This window comes from Hemiscyllium ocellatum, chromosome Y, assembly GCF_020745735.1.
Source record: "Hemiscyllium ocellatum isolate sHemOce1 chromosome Y, sHemOce1.pat.X.cur, whole genome shotgun sequence".
Taxonomy (NCBI): Eukaryota; Metazoa; Chordata; class Chondrichthyes; order Orectolobiformes; family Hemiscylliidae; genus Hemiscyllium; species Hemiscyllium ocellatum.
In genome coordinates, this window is record NC_083454.1 from 3,200,562 (window position 1) to 3,206,512 (window position 5,951).

The following is a 5,951-nucleotide window of genomic DNA, read 5'->3' on the forward strand; positions in this document are numbered from 1 at the left end:
GACACAACAAACAGTGAGACAAAGTATCGTACTCCTGATAACAAGGAAAAGACGAACACATAACCTCAACAACAAGGAGAGGGAAGCACTAAAAGCACTAAGAAACAATAAGAACATAATCATACTACCAGCAGATAAAAGCAGAATGACGGTCATTCTGGACAAAGCAGAGTACATCCAAAAAGTGCAACAGCTATGTGCAGAGACCAATACCTATCAAAAGAAGGAGTTATACCCCACCCCACAGCTCACCAAGAGGATAAACAACACACTGAGGAACCTACAAAAAAAAATGACAGATAACCAGGCTTGACTGACAGAGAATGAAATCTGAAAGCAACAACACCGCTAGATTCTATGGACTACCTAAAGTGAATAAACCAGACATCCCACTCAGACCCATAGTATCACTACCAGAGACACCATCACACAAACTGGCTAAAGAACTACGGCTGAAACTGAAACACCAGATCAGCGGATCCAGACACTCTACACAGTCAACACAGGAATTCTTGGACATCATCAGAGATATACACATAGACAAGGAAGAAACTATGGTCTCATTTGACGTAACAGCACTGTTCACCTCTATCGACAAAACCCGAGCCAGGGAAACAACAGCCAACTTGTTGGACATTCAGAACAGACAACAAGACGGGGAACCTATCAACAAAGACGGCATACTCAAACTACTGGACCTGTGCCTCACAACACACTTCACATTCAACAACCAAATATATGAACAAATCAACGGCACACCAATTTGCTCATCCATCTCTGGAATCATAGCAGAAGTGATAATGCAAACATTAGAACAAACAGTCTTACCGCAAATTCAATCCAAACTCTGGGTCAGATATGTGGATGACAACTTTGTAATCATTAAGAACACACCAGTTCATCAACGCCACACACACAGGAATCCGATTCACTAGAGAGGAAGAAAAGGACAACCAATGCCCATTCCTAGTCGTGATGGTTCAGAGAACACCGAACGGAGAATTCACCACAAAGGTATACAGGAAAGCCACACACACAGACCAAGTCCTAAATGACGAAAGCAACCACGCCAAAACACACAAAAGAAGTTGCATCAAGACACTGTTCAAAAAGGCCACAACACACTGCAGTACACCAGAACTGCAAAAAGAGGAAGAAGAACACATATACAATGTATTCGCCAAAAACGGATACCCCCACAATTTCATCAACAGATGCCGAAAGGAAAGACAACGCAACCTAAAGGTCTACCATACATCAAGAATACTTCTGAACTAACAGCCAGAATACTGCGACCACTAGGACTCATAACAGCACATGAACCAACAGCCACTCTCAGACAACAATTCACCAGGATGAAAGACCCGATACCCAGCATGAGCAAAACCAACGTAGTGTACAAAATGCCATGCGAGGACTGCACAAAACACTACATAGGACAAACAGGAAGATAGAAGATCCGCATCCAAAACACAAACTAGCCACGAAACGACATGACCAGCTATCCTTAGTAGCCACACACTGAGATAACAAACAACATGTGTTCGCCTGGGACAACACTACTATTATAGGACAAGCCAAACAGAGAATATCCAGGGAACTACTGTAAGCATGACACTCATCCACAGATTAAATCAATAAGCACATTGTCCTGGACACAATTTACCGGCCACTGCAGTAGACAGCTGGAACTGACAACCGGAAGCGGCAGATACAAATCATTATAAATCATCGAAGCGCTTCACAGGAGACTCCCAAACACTGAGGATGTCACCTAGACAGGCGACGAAACGTCTGCAACACAAATTCCCAGCTCGGCGCACAGAACCACAACAGGAAAGAGCTGCTTTCATGCAAATCCACATTTTGAATGTGGGAACTGCTTATTAAATCCTGACAGCAAAATCATCTGGTGAACGTCATCCCGACAGCTCGAATTTCAATCTATTTTGTTTGAACAGATATTTCAAGGCCGCTGCATATCAAACAACAGGAAGAGAGAAAGGATGATTCTTCACTCTGTCCTTCGCAGGTCCAGCTTGTCTCCCCAGGCACCTAAAGTCTTTATTGTGGGTCAGAGAGCTTCAAAATTAATAGAGCACTGAAGGAAGCCATTTAGACTATTGTACACCGACGAACTCTCCAACATCAAAACTTGAAAACGGAGAGAACAGAGTGTGTGTGTCTGTGTGCCTGTGTGTCTGTGTGCGTGTGCTTGAGAGAGAGAAAAAATAACAGGCAAAAAGGGAATGAAGAGAGATAAAAGGAATGGAGAGAAAACGGAGTGACAGAGTGAGTGAGAACAAGAGGTATCAGATGAGGGTGAAGTGAGATCAGAAGACAGCATGAGGAGAAATACACAGAAATTATATTTAGAAACTCCCACAGACTGCAAGCCCTTTGTCTGGTACCGTACCCAGTGAGCGCAATGCTATCATCCCAGATCATTTATCACCAATAATATCACAGAGCCGGATACAGAAGGCTGAGCAGGATCCAAAAGAACAACAGATTGGTTCCAGGGAGAAGGTGAATTAATTAAAATATTCTGGGCCAACAGGAACTTGTAGTCCATCTAGACATTGTGTGAGAAACAGGGCGAGAGAATCTCAGCGAGGGGGATCACTGACAGGAGGGAAATCAACATCTCAGCTGTGGGTCAAATAATGACCGATAAAGTTAGAACACCTCGTCCATGGTTTTGGAATTCACATTTCAATTCATATAGTTCCACATCGTAAGTGTATTTTAACAAACTTGTCTCTTTGTAGTTTTCATGTTTTGGTATGTACAGAAATGCTTGTTTTTGGTCCCTGTATTTTGTGTTGAATAAACACATTTTATTGCTGAGGAAGAAAGGACCTGCTCCGATGGGACAGTTTTCATCTGAACCGTGCTGCGGCCAGAGTCGGGGTGAATCCTGACTAAGGCTGCAGACAGATCTTTAAACTGATTAGGAGTGTGTGTGAGTGCGGGGTGGGGGTGCAGTTACAGGGTTTAATTAGCATAGAGGAGGTAAGAGTACAGAGCTCAGGAGAGATTATTAAAATCTCCAGCACAGATGCAAATAGGACAGTGTATGGAAAGGGTAAGCAATCAAACTTCAAGCAAACTGGACAAACAAATGACAATGAGAAGAGGAACCGTTAATACAGGATTGAAGGGGTTATATCTGAATGCACGCAGTATAAGGAATAGAGTAAATGAGCTTGTGGTACAGATTGAAATTGGTAGGTATAACGTGATGGGCATCACAGAGAAGTGGCTGCAAGGGGTCAGGATATTCAAGGACATATATTCTATCGAAAGGTAGATGTCAGATGGAGTGGATTTCCATTTTTAATAAGAAATGAAATTAAATTAATAGTAAGAAATAAAGAAGGTCGGGTGGTGTAGAATTTGCGTCGGTAGGATTGAGGAACTACAAAGGAAAGAGAATCACAGTTGGAGACTTGCACAGGCCTCCAAAGAGTAGTCAGGAGCTGGGGGACAAGATACACCAGGAGATAGTAAAGATCTGTAGGAAAGGCAAAGTTATAGTGATCATGAGGGATTTCAATATGTAAGTGGAATGGGAAACCAGGTTGGTAGTGAATCGCAAGAAAAGGAATTTGAGGAATGTCGCCAGGATGGCTTTTTGGAGCATCATGTGGTGGAGCCCACTTGTGAACAGATGACACTGGATTAAATGAAGCAGGCTAGATAAGGGAGCTTAAGGTGAAGGAAAACTTCAGAAGCAGTGATCAGAACATGGTTGAATTTATTCTTCAATTTGAGAGAGAAGAAAGAATCAGAGTTAACAGTATTTCAGCTGAATAAAGGCAACTGGAGAAGCAGAAGGGAGAAGCTGGGTAGAATTGACCGAGACAGGGATCTAGCAGGAAAGACAGGGCAACAGCAATGGCAGGAGATACCAAGATTAATTCAGGAGACACTGCAGAGATACATGCTGAGTAATAGAGACATGGTACAGGGAAGATGAGACAACCGGGACTGACAAGGAAAGTCAGGGATTGCATATAAGCAAAAGAGCAAGCAGATAATGCAGTGAAGGGCAGAGGAAACTGGAGAATTTGGGCCAACATAAAGCAACAAAAATAAATAAGGAGGGAGAAGATTAAATATGGGGCTACAGCTGCAAATCTGTTGCTGGTCAAAGCACAGCAGGTCAGGCAGCATCTCAAGAATAGAGAATTCGACGTTTCGAGCATAAGCCCTTCATCAGGAATAAGAAAGAGAGAGCCAAGCAGGCTAAGATAAAAGGTAGGGAGGAGGGACTAGGGGGAGGGGCGATGGAGGTGGGATAGGTGGAAGGAGGTCAAGGTGAGGGTGATAGGCCGGAGTGGGGTGGGGGCGGAGAGGTCAGGAAGAGGATTGCAGGTTAGGAGGGCGGTGCTGAGTTGAGGGAACCGACTGAGACAAGGTAGGGGGAGGGGAAATGAGGAAGCTGGAGAAATCTGAATTCATCCCTTGTGGTTGGAGGGTTCCCAGGTGGAAGATGAGGCGCTCCTCCTCCAGCCGTCGTGTAGTTGTGTTCTGCCGGTGGAGGAGTCCAAGGACCTGCATGTCCTCGGTGGAGTGGGAGGGAGAGTTAAAGTGTTGAGCCACGGGGTGATTGGGTTGGTTGGTTCGGGCGGCCCGGAGGTGTTCTCTGAAGCGTTCCGCAAGTAAGCGGCCTGTCTCACCAATATAGAGGAGGCCACATCGGGTGCAGCGGATGCAATAGATGATGTGTGTGGAGGTACAGGTGAACTTGTGGTGGATATGGAAGGATCCCTTGGGGCCTTGGAGGGAAGTGAGTGTGGAGGTGTGGGCGCAAGTTTTACATTTCCTGCGGTTGCAGGGGAAGGTGCCGGGGGTGGAGGTTGGGTTGGTGGGGGGGTGTGGATCTGACGAGGGAGTCACGAAGGGAGTGGTCCTTGCAGAACGCTGATAGGGGAGGGGAGGGAAATATATCCTTGGTGGTGGGGTCCGTTTGGAGGTGGCGGAAATGGCGGCGGATGATACGTTGTATGCGGAGGTTGTTGGGGTGGTAGGTGAGGGGCTAACCTAACCAATAATATAACGGAAACTGTAAGAGATTCTTTAGATATATAAAGTGCAAAAGAGAGTAAAAGTGAATATGGACCACTGGAAAATGATGCTGGAGAGAGAGACCGTAGTGGGAAACAAAGTAATAGCTGAGGAAATTTGCATCAGTCTTCACAGTGGAAGACACGAGTAACTTCCCAAGAACTGAAGAGAGTGAGAGGGTAGTCTTGAATACTGTAGCCATCACCGAGAAGAACATATTAGAAAATGGAATCTTCAAAACTAGTGAACATTAGTTTGTTTAGAAAAAGGGAATAGTATTGAAATTAGCAAATGAACAGTTTTAGAGGAAGTATTGGAACTGAAAGTAATGAGCACAGACAAAGTCAACAGAGATCGATCAAATGGGAATCATATTTGAGAAAATGCCTTTGGCATATTATGCAGAAGCAATCAATGAAATATGTGCATTTTCAGAAAGAGTTTTGACAAAGCCTATTATGCATATTCAAATCCTATGGGACTCGGATTAATATGGTTTTAGAATGGGAGAGCTGGCAGGAAGCAGTGAATAGAACTAAAACAATGTATTTTTTTGAATGGAAGGCTTGGAGGATATAGCACGAGTTGGGGTTTGGACCCCAGTTATTCCCAATACATATCATATATTTGATTGAGTGAATCAAACACAAGATTTTCAAGTTTGCAGATGGCACTAAACAATATCATATTGTGAGTGGGTGAGCAGGATGTCAAAATGCTTCAACGTGATTGAGACAAGTGAAGTTTATGGGCAAATACGTGGCACATGAGGAGCAATGGGGAGGGGAGGCGTGGGATATGTGATATTGTGAGCTTTGATGGGAAAAACAGAACTGGAGCCTATCATTTGAAAGGGCATTGTTTGAAAAATGTTCATC